The sequence below is a fragment of the Globicephala melas genome, chromosome 5 (genome assembly GCF_963455315.2).
Source record: "Globicephala melas chromosome 5, mGloMel1.2, whole genome shotgun sequence".
NCBI classification, from domain to species: Eukaryota; Metazoa; Chordata; class Mammalia; order Artiodactyla; family Delphinidae; genus Globicephala; species Globicephala melas.
Genome location: NC_083318.1, coordinates 104,406,867 through 104,427,735, shown reverse-complemented (window position 1 = coordinate 104,427,735; position 20,869 = coordinate 104,406,867).

The following is a 20,869-nucleotide window of genomic DNA, read 5'->3' as shown; positions in this document are numbered from 1 at the left end:
AAACACAGAGAGACAGAAACAGAGAGAGAGAACCAAAGGTTCAGAAGCCTTAGGTGACTTTCCCAAGGCTGCGTCACTAACAGATGCCAGAGTACAGATTCAAGCCCCCTCCAGCTGGCCCCAGCACGGCAGCCTTGTGTGCGACCCTGCCCTACTGCCTGTACCCTGTGGTCCTCTCACCATAGGAGCTGGAACAAGGCGGGGAGCACCTGCTTCCACCTCGGCTGGGAATGTGTGCCATTCAGATTTTTCAAGGTTCTGCACAAGTCTGTAAATGACATCAAAGGGCCACAAGTATGGATTTGGGAGTTACAAATGAATTTTAGCAAGTAGGGGAATTCACGGATGTGGAATCTGGAATAATGAGGATCAACTATATTTACAAAATTATATTTTTAAGCTTGCGAGGCTTTGGAAGTGACCTCCCAAGGAGAGGTACCCGTATGGGTGAGGTGCACAGTCCCCTGCTGGCTTTACTTGGATGGACTCTTCTTCAACACGCGTGAAAATAGATGGAGTTGTTCACACTCTTTCATGCACATAAGAATCAACTGGGGAGCTTGTGAAATGCAGATCCTGGGCTTCAGCTGAGGCTCAGGTGATGTAGGATTGAGCCCAGGAATCTTCATTTTTAAGAAACAGGCTCAAGTGTATTCTGACACATTTTGAAAATGAAATATTTAGAAATTTAAAATCTGAGACTGCTTCTTGTTCATGCACTGCCGCCAAAAACCACCAGTAATACACCTGCAGTCAAACGAATTGGGGTTTATTGGCTGGGCTCATTGCAACCATGGAGACTGCGGGGAACTATGGGGTCTCTCATTAAGAAAGAGTTAGAAGGGATTTCTATGGGAATTTGGCTTCTGTGACACTTTTGGGGGGAAGGCTCAAAAAGCAGGCATTTGCCACGGATTGGGTGTTGTCTGGAAGTAAGAGCAATTCTATGATGGGGTATCATAATCATTTTTGTCTAGGAGGCAGGAGAAAGGAGGAGGGGCTAAAGTTACAACTGGTAAAGAACCAGTAATTAACTCTGCTGGGACAGAGGGCATTTGACCAGTTTTATGATTGCACAGTGACCTTGTTTGTTGTTGAGCTCAGAAGCGATTACTGAGTGGTCTTGCGCCTTTTTCCCTGCATCATGGACGCCGATCCACCTCACCCAGTGTTGTTGCTCCGGCAGTCTGCATGGGCTCAACAGAGCAGCAGGGACAGCGGCGAGCGCTGTCAACCCCAAGGCCAACTGGTAGGATCAGGCCCGCTGTCAGCTGTGAAGGGTTGCTTTTTCCTTTCTCACTCGTGGACGTCAGTTTTTTGCCCTTTTCCGTCCTCCTTCCATGGCCCTTTCACCTTCCCGTTGTCTCGTTTCTGCCAGTGTCTTACCAGAGTCAAGTCCAGCACTGCAGACTGGGAGCAACAGCCCTTGCTCACCAGCCCTTTCACAATTAGCTTGTCGAGTATACTCATAAAATTTTCCATGCTCGGACAGAGACCATAATACATAAATCCTTGTTAGAGAAAAATGCTCCCCAAACACCCACAGTAAGATGAAAGTAATGTGGTTCTTTAAGTTGCTATCCCAAGGGAAGATATTTTGTCTTTTATATAGCTCTTGGCATATCATAAATATTAAGCGAGTCCGAAAAGCGGTGTGGTGGTGATCTTGGGCTGAAAAAAGACGGAAGCAGCAGCGTTAAATGGAGTCAGAGGTGTTTAATCTTATTTTAAACCCTTAGAAAAACTATAACCACCTCTAACAAACAGCTCTAAATGTGTTGCAGTAAAGAGATGTGGATGGAGTGATCATAAGGGCATTAAGAAAACCAAAACATGTAGTTCAGATTTTTTAGAAATACAGAATCCGCTACTTTTTAAGAACCTTGGAATGGTCAAATTTGATTTTCCATTGGTTCTGGGTCTGCCTTGGATAGGAGGGCTAGAGCTGATGGGTATGCGTGGTGATGCAAATGGTTGGTAAAACCTAGATCTTTATAAGTGGAGTGACAGTTACTATAAATATGCTAATTGTCACTAACTATAAATGCTTAAATTCACGCATTCTCAATATGCTTTTACTTGCTCGGAGTCCGGGGAGTAGAAATGTCGGGTTAAATGTTTGCATCATAAAAATATATGTAATTTGTTCAATGAAAATATTTGCCTTTATCACATATTTGGGCAACATTCCCCACACCCCAACAAAAAATCTTAATGAAAACTTTTGCATTATTATTCCTATAAACCAAGTCTCTGATAGTTCAAAATAACAAAATGAGTGTTCTATGCCTGAAGAAGAAAATCTACTTTTACCAAAAAGAAAAAGTAAAGAATTGGGATGAAAATAGCCCAGGGGAAAAAGAGAAATCGCATCAGCTTGGCGAATATAATAGTTCTGGATAATCTATTCATAGCAGCTCTTCAGATTCCAGGTGATCTTAGTTCTTCCCTGAAACAAAACACTGTTTCAAAACTCTATCTTAAAAGAAAAAAGTCATTTTTCCAAATATAGAATACCTCATTATCCCCTTACTATCCTTACTTCTTAATTTCTCTATATGTTGTCTCCAGACAACATCTACTTCCAAACAGAAAATATCTGGAAAGAGAAATATAAACATACAGAGAATCCTCTATTTTTTTTTTGAGGCTAGATTTATTCCAACCTTGATAATCAATTAAAGCACATAGTTACCCTACAAAGAATTAAAGTAAAATATGTACTTTAAGATCTTTACTGATGTGTTGACAAAATATACTAGTTCAGTAAAACAGTTGTATAAACGGAAACCCATATGAAGTAGACCAGTAGTGGGCAGAGGTAAGCATATTTTGGTTTGTTTGAAAAACTAAAATCTTGGTTGGATAAGAAAAAACAACAACAACTAAAATTATAGACTTACTTGTCTACAACATTTAAAAGTGAAGTGTACGCCATATAATATTTTTGCCAGTCTTCTGCATAAGAGGTGGGAGAGGGGACATATATTCCTTTAGTCCATTTTATTTCTGAAAAATAAATTTCAGAATCTAGATGGGTGTAAAGCACTGAGGCTGGGCATGTTGGGAAACTCAGTCTTGTCTAGGCTCTGCCCAGGCTTCCAACTGTACTTGCACTGGGTCTCTGTCCTTCTGAGCCTTCAAGGTCCCAAGCCTCTTAACTTTCATACAACTTAGTTGTTAAAATATACATGATCATATGACTGGTCTACAACCCTGATTTCCCTGGCTTTTAAAGCTAGGTAAATTGTTTATGTAATAATTAAAAATGGTAAAATCTTGATAAAGAAGATGTGGTATATATATACAATAGGATATTACTTAGTCATAAAAAGATGAAATCCTTCCATTTGTGACAACATGTATGGACCTTGAGGATATATGCAAAATGAAATAAGTCAGAGAAAGACCAATACTGTATGATCTCACTTATATGTGGAATCTAAAAAGCTAATAAACAAACAAAAACAAAATAAATGAACAAATCAAACAAAACAAAAATAAACATGTAGATACAGAGAACAGAGCAGTAATTACCAGAGGGAAAGGGGTTGGCAGGAGGGCGAAATTGGTGAAGGGGATTAACTGTATAGTGATGCATGGAAACTAAATTTCTGGTGTGAGCATGCTGTCGGGTATACAGAAGTAGATATATAATGTTGTACATGTGACAGTCACATAATGTTATAAATCAATGTTATCTCAGTTAAACAAATAGCAAAATCTCTGTTGAGTTTACTCAGTAATCATCAACCAAGAATAAGACAAAAGGAAAAAGTACCCTAATTAGAAGGAGAAGAATGAAAAGATGCCTCAATTTTGTGACTGTATTCTTGAAATTTATATATACATAGATAGCTTATGTATGTTTATGAAATTAAACCAGTTTTTCTGCAAGACACATATCTGCAATACCTTTTGAGAGCAGACGTGTTATGAAATAGCACAATCACGAGAATGGCATTTAGGTGTATTCTCTTTCAGGGTTAACACACTACAATTTTACTCAGTCTGTTCATGTGTTTAATTGCCTTCTGTTATTATTTTTTATGCAAGAAATCCAGCCAGAGATCAGTGAATTGGAGCAGTGATATTTGGTTTGTACTCGTTCAAATGAGGACAGGGCGTACTAATTGCTATGAAGTTTACCTTCACCTGCGCTTTCAGTAGTCTGCCTCAGACCACCTACAGAGGCAGAGTGGAGGCTTAGAGCATTGTTCAGGTAAACCAAACCCTCCAAAATAAGTCGGAGAAAAAAGTACTTTCTAAAATACAATATGGTGACTAATTTACACAAATTTATTTTATTTTATTTTTTTTTTATGTTAAGGCAGATTTTATTCAGTACCATTGTGATAGGAATGGGTACCACTACAATGGGATTTTACAGTGGGGGAGAGAGGTTGAACTCAACTCCAAATACAGCATGGACAAGTGGGACTTTATTGTCAAGGAGGAGTGTGGGAGTCATACACAGATTGATTTTAAATATGCATTTTATCAACCAATTGTTTATAAAAGTTACTTCTCTTAGGTATTTAATATTCATGTGATAATATGTGTGTTATACTAGTTATAAAAATGAAAAGAATGGTTAGAATTACATGGAAAAGACAGAATTAAATTGAACTGAGTCTTAACATTTGGAGAATCATTGTAACGGACCACTGCCTCGGTGTGACGCTAAATGGAGTGGAGGTGTCGACACTCTGCAGCCAGACTTCAGAACAAACATTTTTATGTTTCTGATTTTTATCATGTTCACATGTTCAAGACTAGATTTTCTCTTTTCTTTCTTTCTTCGGCTTTTAGCTCCAGCAGTTATGAAGAACTGCTGGCTTCCCTCCCGCCTCTCCACACCAGGTCCCCTGTGGTTGGCCCACAGGGCTACGGGGACCAGCTCACAGAGGCTCCAGGAATGTGGTTCTAGGCAGGCTTAGGAAGCTCACAGTGCCTTCTCTGCAGTAAGCCTTGTATTTCTCTTTTCTCACTGTTTTTCCTCAGTAGTTAAATACACTTATTTCTAAAATACTATATTTGTACTCAAATGTTTTATTTGAGTTTTACAGTTTTTACAGTACAGTTTTATTCCTATCACTTAGCTTGTTCTACCACTAATTCCTAAATTTATTTATTTGACATAATTACTAAATTTTCTCTCTTTGTGCAAAAGGATCTCTTTTGGATTTACATTATATTTAACTTTTTCTCCTTATCTTTTATTTAGATTTACTTTTCCATTCTCTAACATATTTTTCTCAGTTTAATGGTGTCTTAGTTTTCTGATCAAGAGCTACCTTGAGTTTGGTTTTACCAGAGTTAGAGTCAATCTTTGGCTTATCGATAAATATACATAGTGTCTTAGCTAGTTTTCTGTTCAGTTCCATACATTTAGCATTGTCCCTCTTTCTATAGTAGATTCTCTCTTTTTACACTTATCTTTAACATTTTTATCCCCTTAAGGAAAGAAGTTCACGTTTGTAGTTTTAACCTGGAGGTTAAAAAAAATCACATAATTTGGATTGTTCAGTCCTCAGCCTTTTTTGTAGATGATATTGGAAATATGACTACATTGCAATGATCTTGTAGCATTCTGTGTGTTACCTTGGTCTTTTTGACTATCAACAGAGTCAAGGTTCTTCTACTAAACTTAGCTTATGGAATTGGAACTCAGCCCTTTAACTGCCTTAAAATAGATGAATAAACAAACAGTAGCATGTATATAAAGAAAAATCAGTTCAAAAGCAGAAGGTTACAGAAGGATTGTTTAAGAGAAATAACTTAGGGAACCAATAATTTGCTTATCTGATGCTATTATCTTTAATTACGTGTCTATTGATTCCACTCATCATACTGTCTGCCTATGTTAGATTTGTGGGTTTTTTCCTGAGGAAGACTCTTCTGGACCTGCATATGTTGGAAGCAATTACAGAATGCCTGGGCTGAAGATCAAAAAATTAAATAATTGTAAGAATTCAAAATCTTAGGGAACAACAAGGTAATTAGGATGTCTGATAACTGATGTGCTTGTTGCTTCCCTCTCTTCCAGCTGGCCTCCTTACCCAATGAACTGTAGGTGCCTCTAAAAGTGTCTTTGCTTTCTGGAAAAAGAAATTTGCAGGCTCAACTTGGCTTTTCCTGCTGCAAGACACAGGATCAGATATTTTGAAAACTCACGGTTCCTTTTAAAAGAGAACGCTAGGAGGAACCGGGGTGAAGATGGCGGAAGAGTAAGACACGGAGATCACCTTCCTCCCCACAGATACATCGGAAATACATCTACACGTGGAACAACTCCTACAGAACACCTACTGAATGCTGGCAGAAGACCTCAGACCTCCCAAAAGGCAAGAAACCCCCCACGTACCTGCGTAGGGCAAAAGAAAAAAGAATAAACAGAGACAAAAGAATACGGACGGCACCTGGACCAGTGCGAGGGAGCTGTGAAGGAGGAAAGGTTTCCACACACTAGGAAGACCCTTCGCAGGTGGAGACTACGGGTGGCGGAGGGGGAAAGCTTCAGAGCCGCAGAGGACAGCACAGCAACAGGGGTGCGGAGGGCAAAGCAGAGAGATTCCCACCCAGAGGATCGGTGTCGACCGGCACTCACCAGCCCGAGAGGCTTGTCTGCTCACCCACCGGGGCGGACGGGGCTCGGAGCTGAGGCTCGGGCTTCGGTCGGAGCGCAGGGAGAGGATTGGTGTTGGTGGCGTGAACACAGCCTGAAGGGGGTTAGTGCATCACGGCTAGCCGGGAGGGAGTCCTGGGAAAAGTCTGGACTTGCCAAAGAGGCAAGAGACTTTTTCTTCCCTATTTGTTTCCTGGTGCGTGAGGAGAGGGGATTAAGAGAGCTGCTTAAAGGAGCTCCAGAGATGGACATGAGCCGCAGCTAACAACGCGGACCCCAGAGACGGGCATGAGATGGTAAGGCTGCTGCTGCCATCACCAAGAAGCCTGTGTGAGAGCACAGGTCACTGTCTGCACCTCCCTTCCGGGGAGCCTGTGCAGCCTGCCACTGCCAGGGTCCTGGGATCCAGGGACAACTTCCCCGGGAGAATGCACGGTGCGCCTCAGGCTGGTGCAACGTCATGCCAGACTATGCTGTCGCAAGCTCGCCCCGCACTCCATGCCCCTCCCTCGCTGCGGCCTGAGTGAGCCAGAGCCCCCTAATCAGCGGCTCCTTTAACCCCGTCCTGTCTGAGCGAAAAACAGATGCCCTCTGGCGACGTACACGCAGAGGCAGGGCCAAATCCAAAGCTGAACCCCGGGAGCTGTGCGAACAAAGAAGAGAAAGGGAAATCTCTCCCGGCAGCCTCAGGAGCAGCGGATTAAAGCTCCACAATCAAGTTGATGTACCCTGCAACTGTGGAATAACTGAATAGACAACGAATCATCCCAAATTGAGGAGGTGGACTTTGAGAGCAAGATTTATTATTTTCTCCCCTTTTCCTCTTTTTGTGAGTGTGTATGTGTATGCTTCTGTGTGAGATTTTGTCTGTATAGCTTTGCTTTCACCATTTGTCCTAGGGCTCTATCTGTGATTTGTTGTTTTTTTTTTCACTTAAAAAAATTGTTTTTTCATATTAATTATTTTTTTACTTTAATTATTTTATTATACCTTTATTTTATTTTATTTTATCCTCTATCTTTCTTTCTTTCTACTGTTTCTCCCTTTTATTCTGAGCCGCGTGGATGAAAGGCTCTTGGTGCAGCAACCAGGAGTCAGTGCTGTGCCTCTGAGGTGGGAGAGCCAACTTCAGGATACTGGTCCACAAGAGACCTCCCAGCTCCACATAATATCAAATGGCGAAAATCTCCCAGAGATCTCCATCTCAACACCAGCACCCAGCTTCACTCAACGACCAGCAAACTACAGTGCTGGACACGCTATGCCAAACAAATAGCAAGACAGGAACACAACCCCACCCATTAGCAGAGAGGCTGCCAAAAATCATAATAAGTCCACAGACACCACAAAACACACCACCAGACGTGGACCTGCCCACTAGAGAGACAAGATCCAGCCTCATCCACCACAACACAGGCACTAGTCCCCTCCACCAGGAAGCCTACACAACCCACTGAAACAACCTTAACCACTGGAGACAGACATCAAAAACAACGGGAACTAGGAACCTGCAGCTTGAAAAAAGGAGACCCCAAACACAGTAAGGTAAGCAAAATGAAAAGACAGAAAAACACACAGCAGATGAAGGAGCAAGATAGAAACCCACCAGACCTAACAAATGAAGAGGAAATAGGCAGTCTACCTGAAAAAGAATTCAGAATAATGAGAGTAAAGATGATCCAAAATCTTGGAAATAGAATAGACAAAATGCAAGAAACAATTAACAAGAACCTACAAGAGCTAAAGATGAAACAAGCAACAATGAACAACAAAATAAATGAAATTAAAAATACTCTAGATGGGATCAATAGCAGAATAACTGAGGCAGAAGAACGGATAAGTGACCTGGAAGATAAAATAGTGGAAATAACTACTGCAGAGCAGAATAAAGAAAAAAGAATGAAAAGAACTGAGGACAGTCTCAGAGACCTCTGGGACAACACTAAACACACGAACATTCGAATTATAGGGGTTCCAGAAGAAGAAGTGAAAAAGAAAGGGACAGAGAAAATATTTGAAGAGATTATAGTTGAAAACTTCCCCAATATGGGAAAGGAAATAGTTAATCAACTTCAGGAAGCACAGAGAGTCCCATACAGGATAAATCCAAGGAGAACCACGCCAAGACACATATTAATCAAACTGTCAAAAATTAAATACAAAGAAAACATATTAAAAGCAGCCAGGAGAAAACAACAAATAACACACAAGGGAATCCCTATATGGTTAACAGCTGATCTTTCAGCAGAAACTCTGCAAGCCAGAAGGGAGTGGCAGGACATATTTAAAGGGATGAAAGGGAAAAACCTACAATCAAGATTGCTCTACCCAGCAAGGATATCATTCAAATTCGACAGGGAAATGAAAACCTTTAGAGACAAGCAAAAGCTGAGAGAGTTCAGCACCACCAAACCAGCTTTACAACAAATGCTAAAGGATCTTCTCTACGCAAGAAACACAAGAGAAGGAAAAGACCTATAATAACGAACCCAAATCAATTAAGAAAATGGGAATAGGAACATACATATTGATAATCACCTTAAATGTAAATGGACTAAATGCTCCCACCAAAAGACACAGATTGGCTGAATGGATACAAAAACAAGACCCATATATATGCTGTCTACGAGAGACCCACTTCAGACCTAGAGACACATACAGACTGAAAGTGAGGGGATGGAAAAATATATTCCATGCAAATGGAAACCAAAAGAAAGCTGGAGTAGCAATTCTCATATCAGACAAAATAGACTTTAAAATAAAGACTATTAGAAGAGACAAAGAAGGACACTACATAATGATCAAGGTATCGATCCAAGAAGAAGATATAACAATTGTAAATATTTATGCACCCAACATAGGAGCACCTCAATACATAAGGCAAATACTAACAGCCATAAAAGGGGAAATTGACAGTAACACATTCATAGTAGGGGACTTTAACACCCCACTTTCACCAATGGATAGATCATGCAAAATGAAAACAAATAAGGAAACACAAGCTTTAAATGATACATTAAACACGATGGACTTAATGGATACTTATAGGACATTCTATCCAAAACCAACAGAATACACATTTTTCTCAGGTGCTCATGGAACATTCTCCAGGATCGATCATATCTTGGGTCACAAATCAAGCCTTGGTAAATTTAAGAAAATTGAAATTGTATCACGTATCTTTTCCGACAACAACGCCATGAGACTAGATATCAATTACAGGAAAAGATCTGTAAAAAATACAAATACATGGAGTCTAAACAATACACTACTTAATAACGAAGTGATCACTGAAGAAATCAAAGAAGAAATCAAAAAATACCTAGAAACAAATGACAATGGAGACACGACGACCCAAAACCTATGGGATGCAGCAAAAGCAGTTGTAAGAGGGAAGATTATAGCAATACAATCCTACCTTAAGAAACAGGAAACATCTCGAATAAACAGTCTAACCTTGCACCTAAAGCAATTAGAGAAAGAAAACAAACAAAAAAAAAAACCCCGAAGTTAGCAGAAGGAAAGAAATCATAAAGATGAGATCAGAAATAAATGAAAAAGAAATGAAGGAAACGATAGCAAAGATCAATAAAACTAAAAGCTGGTTCTTTGAGAAGATAAACAAAATAGATAAACCATTAGCCAGACTCATCAAGAAAAAAAGGTGGAAGACTCAAATCAATATAATCATAAATGGAAAAGAAGTAACAACTGACACTTCAGAAATACAAAAGATCATGACAGATTACTGCAAGCAACTCTATGCCAATAAAATGGACAACCTGGAAGAAGTGGACAAATTCTTAGAAATGCACAACCTGCCAAGACTGAATCAGGAAGAAATAGAAAATATGAACAGACCAATCACAAGCACTGAAATTGAAACTGTGATTTAAAATCTTCCAACAAACAAAAGCCCAGGACCAGATGGCCTCACAGGCGAATTCTATCAAACATTTAGAGAAGAGCTAAAACCTATCCTTCTCAATCTCTTCCAAAATATAGAAGAGGGAGGAACACTCCCAAACTCTTTCTATGAAGCCACCATCACCCTGATACCAAAACCAGACAATGATGTAACAAAGAAAGAAAACTACAGGCCAATATCACTGATGAACATAGATGCAAAAATCCTCAACAAAATACTAGCAAACAGAATCCAAGAGCACATTAAAAGGATCATACACCATGATCAAGTGGGATTTATTCCAGGAATGCAAGGATTCTTCAATACATGCAAATCAATCAGTGTGATACACCATATTAACAAATTGAAGGAGAAAAACCGTATGGTCATCTCAATAGATGCAGAGAAAGCTTTTGACAAAATTCAACACCCATTTATGATAAAAACCCTGCAGAAAGTAGGCATAGAGGGAACTTACCTCAACATACTAAAGGCCATATATGACAAATCCACAGCCAACATCACCCTCAGTGGTGAAAAACTGAAAACATTTCCACTAAGATCAGGAACAAGACAAGGTTGCCCACTCTCACCACTCTTATTCAACATAGCTTTGGAAGTTTTAGCCACAGCAATCAGAGAAGAAAAGGAAATAAAAGGAATCCAAGTCGGAAAAGAAGAAGTAAAGCTGTCGCTGTTTGCAGATGACATGATAGTATACATAGAGAATCCTAAAGATGCTACCAGAAAACTACTAGAGCTAATCAATGAATTTGGTAAAGTAGCAGGATACAAAATTAATGCACAGAAATGTCTGGCTTTCCTATGCACTAATGATGAAAAATCTGAAAGTGAAATCATGAAAACACTCCCATTTACCATTGCAACAAAAAGAATAAAATATCTAGGAACAAACCTACCTAAGGAGACAAAAGATGTGTATGCAGAAAATTATAAGACACTGATGAAAAAAATTAAAGATGATACAAATAGATGGAGAGATATACCATGTTCTTGGATTGGAAGAATCCACATTGTGAAAATGACTCTACTACCCAAAGCAATCTACAGATTCAACGCAATCCCTATCAAACTACCACTGGCATTTTTCACAGAACTAGAACAAAAAATTTCACAATTTGTATGGAAACACAAAAGACCCCGAATAGCCAAAGCAATCTTGAGAATGAAAAACGGAGGTGGAGGGATCAGGCTCCCTGACTTCAGACTATTCTACAAAGCTACAGTAATCAAGACAATATGGTACTGGCACAAAAACAAAAATATAGATCAATGGAACAGGATAGAAAGCCCAGAGGTAAACCCACACATATATGGTCACCTTATCTTTGATAAAGGAGGCAGGAATGTACAGTGCAGAAAGGACAGCCTCTTCAATAAGTGGTGCTGGGAAAACTGGACAGGTACATGTAAAAGTATGAGATTAGATCACTCCCTAACACCATACACAAAATTAAGCTCAAAATGGATTAAAGACCTAAATGTAAGGCCAGAAACTATCAAACTGTTAGAGGAAAACATAGGCAGAACACTCTATGACATAAATCACAGCATGATCCTTTTTGATCCACCTCCTAGAGAAATAAAAACAAAAATAAACAAATGGGATCTAATGAAACTTCAAAGCTTTTGCACAGCAAAGGAAACCATAAACAAGACCAAAAGACAACCCTCAGAATGGGAGAAAATATTTGCAAACGAAGCAACTGACAAAGGATTAATCTCCATAACTTACAAGTGGCTCATGCAGCTCAATAACACAAAAACAAACAACCCAATCCAAAAATAGGCAGAAGACCTAAATAGACCTTCCTACAAAGAAGATATACAGACTGGCAACAAACACATGAAAGAATGCTCAACATCATTAATCATTAGAGAAATGCAAATCAAAACTACAATGAGATATCATCTCACACCAGTCAGAATGGCCATCATCAAAAAATCTAGAAACAATAAATGCTGGAGAGGGTGTGGAGAAAAGGGAACACTCTTGCACTGCTGGTGGGAATGTGAATTGGTTCAGCCACTATGGAGAACAGTATGGAGGTTCCTTAAAAAACTACAAATAGAACTACCATATGACCCAGCAATCCCACTACTGGACATATACCCTGAGAAAACCAAAATTCAAAAAGAGTCATGTACCAAAATGTTCCTTGGAGCTCTATTTACAACAGCCAGGAGATGGAAACAACCTAAGTGTCCATCATCAGATGAATGGATAAAGAAGATGTGGCACATATATACAATGGAATATTACTCAGCCATAAAAAGAAACGAAATTGAGGTATTTGTAATGAGGTGGATGGACCTAGAGCCTGTCATACAGAGTGAAGTAAGTCAGAAAGAGAAAGACAAATACCGTATGCTAATACAGATATATGGAATTTAAGAAAAAAGAATGTCATGAAGAACCTAGAGGTAAGACAGGAATAAAGACCCAGACCTACTAGAGAATGGACTTGAGGATATGGGGAAGGGGAAGGGGAAGCTGTGACAAATTGAGATAGTGGCATGGATATATATACACTAGCAAACGTAAAATAGATAGCTAGTGGGAAGCAGCTGCATAGCACAGGGAGATCAGCCCGGTGCTTTGTGACCACCTAGAGGGGTGGGATAGGGAGGGTGGGAGATAGGGAGATGCAAGAGGGAAGAGATATGGGAACATATGTATATGTATAACTGATCCACTTTGTTATACAGCAGAAACTAACACACCATTGTAATGCAATTATACTACAATAAAGATTAAAAAAAAGTATTCATGAAAAAAAGAGAACGATAGTGGAGAAGAAAGAAAAAACAAATTAGGGCACTGGAACGTATTTTACATACTGTTTACATGACTGCTGGAAGACGGTTGAATGACATCAGGGAACACACTTCTCTAATTACTGTGCTAACAGCAATAATCTGCTAAGGAGAACAGATGATGAGTTCATGTTAATGGTTTTAATTTATCTCTGCTTAAATTAAGTCCCTTTTGTCTTGTTCTGTTAAGGGATCTTATTTTTCTACTTTAGATAATAGAGTTCTTCTATTTTATGTTAACTTTAACATGCCATTCTATATACTTGCATATGAAACCATGTGTCTTAATTATTGTGTTGTCCCCTAAAATGTCAAACTCTTAGAATTCTTCTAATTTTGGGAGGGGGAAATCATCCACCCAGGTATACTGGAATTGGCTCCAACGTATGCAAGTTCAGAGAGCTTTCTCTACCATCAGCAGCAGGATCAGAACTCTATGTTAAAGTGAAGAACCGCCCCCCAACCTCAGGAACACGACCACAAATCCAACCCAGCCTGATGAGTAGAATGGACACTTAATTGAAGGTAACAATACCTGATGGGCAAATCATTGGTTCTCTAAGTTTGTTTATTAGCAATGCATCTCTAACCTTCTCCTTTTGAGCTGATTTTTCCTTTACTTTTTTTCCTCATGATTGTGCCATTGTTCATTTGTTTGTATATTTATTTTAAGGCTGTCTTAGGGCTGAACTCCAGTTTTAGAAGTCCTTGGATACTATTATCTCAGTGTTGCACAACTCCCATGATCAAAACAAGGCAAAAAAAAAATCTGATAACCTGAAAATAAAACGAAATTATAGCTAGAATCATTGGAAACCCATATTAAATGGAATAGTTAAGAGAAGTGTCTTCTTAGGAAGTTTATTTTGAACAACTTCTGCTGACTCTGCTACATTCCACAAGAACCTTTTCTTAAAAGACAAAAGCTCAACTGAATTATATTGTTTCCATATTTAAAGAACTTCTAGATATTCCCCTAATAACATTGCATGTAATACCCAGACACCTTGGCTCTTCTGCAGAAACTTGCAGTCCAAGAATTTTTTAACTCAGCATATTATAGCTACAGAAAGTTTTAGTGCAAGTAATCCAGATTCTTGATGGATTAGAATATTCCATGCCTATACCCCAATACTGCAGTCTGTGATAATTACCCAGTCACCACAGAAATAAATAACCCAAATAATCCAAGTCTACTAAAAATTTATTTAAATAGAAAGAAAGAAAAGAAAAAAAAGATGGTTTCCTTTTTCAATCAGAAACATATATAGAGAAATCTCACACAACTAAGAAATATTAACTTCTTCAGTTTTATTGTACCATACATGTCAATCCTTTTTTTTTTTTTTAATGACATAAGGAGAGAGGTTTACCCTGTTGTAACCAGATGGAAGAAAGAAAAAATTGAGAGTCCAAATAGCCAGATTTGTGGTTTTGGTGTCAGGAGGATGAGGAAGTTGAAGTCTGATGGTTTCTGTCTTCTCAGGCAAAGTATTTTCACAATGAAGTATGAAGCGAGTGCATCACCTTGAGAGTGGGTGTGCAGGAGCGGGTGCAAAAGTTTGAGGAGAGAGTACAAGATAGAAAATAACATCTCAAGGAGTGGGAAAACCGGTCAGTAGGAAACAGTGGGATTCCAAAACCAAAGATCTATGTGAAGTCTATCACCATGAATTTAAAGTGAAGGTATTGAGCTGGGTTGTGTGGTCCCCAAATGTCCAACTGCTTAGGTGGCAAAAGAAAGCTTTCAACCAGAGTGGTTCCCTGGTTGTGCCTTGCCTCAACCCAGGTGAATACCAAGTGTGGGGAAGGGGGAAGGGAGGTAAGACCATGGAATACAGACCAGCAAGGAGGGAGGTAAGATGAGAGGAACCTGAAATTATGGTATAGTCCAGGAACTGGATAGCTCCATGATGTGGAAGAGGGGGGCTTACTCCGGCAACTGAGCTCAAAGGAAGGAAGTGGTGAAGTGAATATTTGAAAACAAAATTTCAGAAGTGGAGACATTTTTTGAGATTGATATCTTGATTGTGACCATGGGAAGTGGTGCCAAGGATCAAGTAGAAGAAAAAGTCATTAGAGATGTCTTGGATCCTTTTCAGCCTTACATTTTTAGTTGCTTATCACTGGTGTATAGAACAATGTTGATTTTTGTATTTGTTCTTGTATCTGATGGCCTTACTAAACAATCTAATTATTTCTGATTATTTTAAAGTTGATTCTCTTGCATTGTCTAGGGAGGTAATTATATTACTGGCCAATAGTGACAAATTTCCAATAATCTTACTTACCTCATTTTTCCTGTCTTATTGAATTTGCTAGAATATCCAGTAAAATGTTGAATAGTACTAGTGATTATCAGAGTCCACTTTGGTTCCTAACTTTAACACGAATACTTCTACTATTTCATCACTAAATGTGGTGTTGGCTATGACTTTCTTATATATGCTCTTTATCAAACTAAGAAGTTACATTTTATTCCCAGTGTTTAAGGTTTTTGTTTTACTTCTTGCTATGAAATTGGGAGTGTGCATTACATTTTATCAAATGTTTTTTTATCATTTATGATGTTAAACATGTTTTTCTCCCTTAATTTCTTATTATAATGGGTCTTATTATATTAAAATGCAGATACTATTTCAATTTAATAAATATTTTTGAGTTGTTGCTATATTCCACATCCCATATATTTAAATCTCTGCCCTCACCAAGTGTATATTCTAATGGATCCATATAACTTAGTACTCCTTCATCTAAGGATTTATTCTACAGATTTATACTTAAATGTACATAGGTTCAAGAGTATTTTACTGGAACTATTTTCTATGTTGAAAAATATTCAACAACAGGTGAGTGATAAAGGAATGATGTCATATTCATGAATGAACACTGTGCAACTATTAAAAGAATGAGGTAGACACATGTGTACTGACATGAAATCTTCTTTAAGATTATTAAATTTAAAAAGAAGTGCATCATCAAAAACAGACATCAATGGAACAGAATAGAGAGCCCAGAAATAAATCCACATACTTATGGTCAATTAATCTACAACAAAGGAGGCAAGAATATACAATGGAGAAAAGACGATCTCTTCAATAAGTGGTGCTGGGAAAACTGGACAGCTATATGTAAAACAGTGAATTTAGAACATTTTCCCACACTATATACAAAAATATATACAAAAAAACCCTCAAAATGGATTAAAGACCTAAACATAAAACATGACACCATAAAACTCCTAGGAAAGTACATAGGCAGAACACTCTTTGACATAAATCACAGCAATATTTTTTGGATCTGTCTCCTAAAGCAAAGAAAACAAAAGAAAAAATAAACAAATGGGACCTGATTAAACCTAGAAGCTTTAGCACAACAAAGAAAACCATTGACAAAACAAAATGACAACCTACTGAATGGGAGAAAACATTTGCAAATGATATGACAGATAAGTGGTTAATATAAGAAACATATAAAGAGCTCATACAACTCAATATTCAAAAAACAAACGACGCAATTAAAAAATAGGCAAAAGACCTGAATAGACATTTTTCCAAAGAAGACATACAGATGGCCAAAGGGAACATGAAAAGATGCTCAACATAATTAATCATCAGAGAAATGCAAATTACAACCACTGTGATATATCACCTCACACCTGTCAGAAAGGCTATCAGCAAAAAGTCAACAAATAATAAATGCTGGTGAGGATGTGGAGAAAAGGGAATCCTTGTACACTGTTGGTGGGAATGTAAATTGGTGAAACCAATGTGGGAAACAGTATGGAAGTTTCTCAAAAAAACTGAAAATAAAACTGCTGTATGATTCAGCAATTCCACTCCTGGGTATATATCTGAATAAACAAAAACACTAATTTGAAAAGATACATGTACCCCAATGTTCATAAGAACATTATTTACAATTGCCAAGATATGGAAGCAACGTAAGTGTCCATCAACAGATGAAGGGTTAAAGAAGATGTGATATGGATATACAATGGAATACTACTTAGCCATAAAAAAGAATGAAATTTTGCCATTTGCAGCAACGTGGATGGACTTGGAGAGCATTATGCTAAGTGAAATAAGTCAGACAGAGAAAGAAAAATACTGTATGATATCACTTATATGTTGAATCTAAAAAATACAAGAAACTAGTGAATATAACAAAAAAGAAACAGACTCACAAATATAGAGAACAAACCAGGGGTTACCAGTGGGGAGAGAGAAGGAAGGAAGGGCAAGATAGGGGTAGGGGATTAAGAAGTGCAAACTACTATCTATAAAATAAGCTACAAGAATATATTGTACAATACAGGGAATATAGACAATATTTTATAGTAATTATAAAGGGAGTATAACCTTTTAAATTGTGACTCACTATGTTGTATACCTGAAGCTTATATAATATTGTACGTTATCTATACCTCAATTTTTTAAAAAAATTTAAAAAAAGAAGTGCATCATAGATCCATTGTGTAAAAGATGTGTATGTCCATGATATACATGTATAGAAAGAGAAGTGAAGGAAATTGTGATGGTTAATTTTATGTGTCAGCTTGACTGGGCTAAGGGATGACCAGATGTCTGGTAAAACATTAACTCCAGGTGTGTCTGTGAGGGTGTCTCTGGAAGAGATTAACATTTGAATCAGTAGACAGAGTAAAGAAGATGCAAGTGGACATCATCCAACTCATTGAGGGTCTGAATAGAACAAAAAGTTGGAGGAAGGGTGAATTCAGTACCTCTCTTTGAGCTGAAACATCCATCTTCTCCTGTCCTCACACATCAGTGCTCCCTGTTCTTGGGCTGTTGGACTCAGACTGGGACTTACACCATCATCCCCTGATCCCCCATTCTCAGGCCTTCAGACTTGGACCTAATGACACCACCAGCTTTCCTGGTTCTCCAGCTTGCAGATGGCAGATTGTGGGACATCTTGGCCTCTGTAACCATGTGAGCCAATTCCTATAATAAATCTCTTCTATGTGTATCTATAGCTATAGCTATAGCAATACCATATATATATGTGTATATATATATATATATATATATATATATATATATATATATATCTCCTAGTGGTTCTGTTTCTCTGGAGACCCCTGACTAATAGAGATACCCATCAAAATGTAACAGTGGTGGTTACCTCTACGGAGGGAATTAGAAATGAGAGTAGGGTGAATAGGAAACCAAAATGTTACTCCACAAACTCCTGTATTGTTTGAACCATTTACAATAAGAATTTATTTGTGTATTATTTGCTCACTTTTATAAAGAGAGAGAGGGAAAAATCAAAAGCATGCAACTGCTGTGAAACTAGCAAAATTTTGACAGATGGTCTGTCAGAACTGCTAGGAAAAAAATGCAAGCACTGGGGAAATAACAGAGAAAAAATATCAGGGAAATATCCTCGGTTAATTAACACTAAGAAAGAAAAGGAAGAGAGATAGAAAAATAATCTAAATAATTGGAATCTAAAACCAAAGCAGGAGATCTGAGAGATCTTGAATAGCTGTTAACTTGACCACAGCTCATTACATCTGTGACTTATGAAGATCATTTTGTCAAAATGAGAGCGTCACGAGTCTTTCTTACAGCTCTATTTTAGAAAGGCTGGAAAGCATCATTTCATTTTAACACCCAAGAGGAAACGATCATGAGCCAAGAAAGATTTAAATATCCTCAGAAACAAGACTTTTGCTTGCCAACTTTTAAGGAGCGAAGATTTACTTGTCATGATGAACCAAGATACTGAGCAGAAAACAGATTCTCAAGTAAAAGGCAGGGACCAAGCAGAGTGACATATGCAAGTCAGATGTTTTTATTAAGGAGTTTGGTTTTTTTAAGACTTTTAAATTAAAAAATTATTAAATACATGCTTCTCCAGTCAAAATCAAATCATGTCAAAGGAGAGATAGCAGCAGCTTCCTGGAAATTTAGCTGTCCACATCATTGGGCCCCTTGATCTTGCACATTGTCTGGTGGTTTATAAAACACTTTCTCATGCATTCTCTCAGGGAGTTCTCACAAGTGTAGGGCTGGTCCTTTTGATCTTATAAGTGGGAAACAGCTCAAGGGAGTTTCTTCAGCAAGGTCACATGAGTGAATAGCATAGCTGGGAGGCAAGTCTATGACTGATGACTGCAGTGTTCCACACAATGATCTCTCAGAGATAATTAATGTAGTTGACCTTTGCCTGAACAATATTTGTGTATTAGTACAAAAGAAAGAAAGCAGATAGTTTTGGATGGAGCAGAAGAATTGGGACAAAAAATAATAGAAAATAAGCTTGGGGGAGCATGTAAGGATGAGTGACTGAGCAGTGTTGATTTTGCTGGAGCGTTTTTATATGTTATGATTAGGCATTCCAAATGCCACTACATAACTTTGAAAAGGGAAACACCATGATGAAAACTGTGTTTAAGTGAAATTATCTGAAGAATTCAGCTTAAGAGAAAATGGAAAAATGGTGTATTCGAATAAAGGAGAGTGGGGCAATACAGTAAAAAATAATGAGAATCAGAAATATCAAGCACAGGAAGTTTCTCAAGACCCTGGAAAGAAGAGCCATTGAGACCGTGAATGAAAAGTGAAGAATGAGTCAAAATATAGCCCAAGGTTTGATACTAAGTATGCCAGACTGGTAGTGTTGCTAGGAACCAGTGGGAACGTTGACAAGGTGGGTAAAGATGATCCAGCCAATTACAGGTATGTGAAGTTTCAGGTCTCAACAATCAAGTGAAATGCTCTTATGTAAAGTTGGTAGTGGGATTTCCCTGGTGGCACAGTGGTTAAGAATCTGCCTGCCAATGTAAGGGACACGGGTTCGATCCCTTGTCCAGGAAGATCCCACATGCCATGGAGCAACTAAGCCCGTGTGCCACAAATACTGAGCCTGCCCTCCCGAGCCCGTGTGCCACAGTTACCGAAGCCCATGCACCTAGAGCCCATGCTCTGCAACAGGAAGCCACCGCAAAAAGACGCCCGTGCACCACAACGAAGAGTAGCCCCCGCTCGCCATAACTAGAGAAAACCCATCTGCAGCAACGAAGACCCAACGCAGCCAAAAAATAAAAATAAAAAAATAAAAAAAAATAAAAGAAGTTGGTAGCATAAATCTGGAGAAAAGTGAGAAATGAGTGCTAGTCCTTTATATCTGAAAGCTGTTTATTTAGTTAGGTGATTGTAACAACTAGGAGAATAGAGAATTGCGCAGGCATAAGAAACACTGGAGAGGTCCACCCAGTAGTAGCCAGAGAGGGAACTCCAGCCAGGCAGAAGGGATGGAGCAGATAGTGAAGGTTTCAGCAAGCAGAGCATTAGCCAAAGTAGAATGAAGTAATAGGAGTCACTTATCTACGCAACAAGATCTGCAAGTCTGTGAATACAGCCTCATGGAACATGCCTGGTAAATTCTGGATTCGTAGCAGACCTCCTTCTTGCCTTTGCTAACTTCTTACTGAATGCAAGCAAATCCTAGGCTTAAAAGCACTC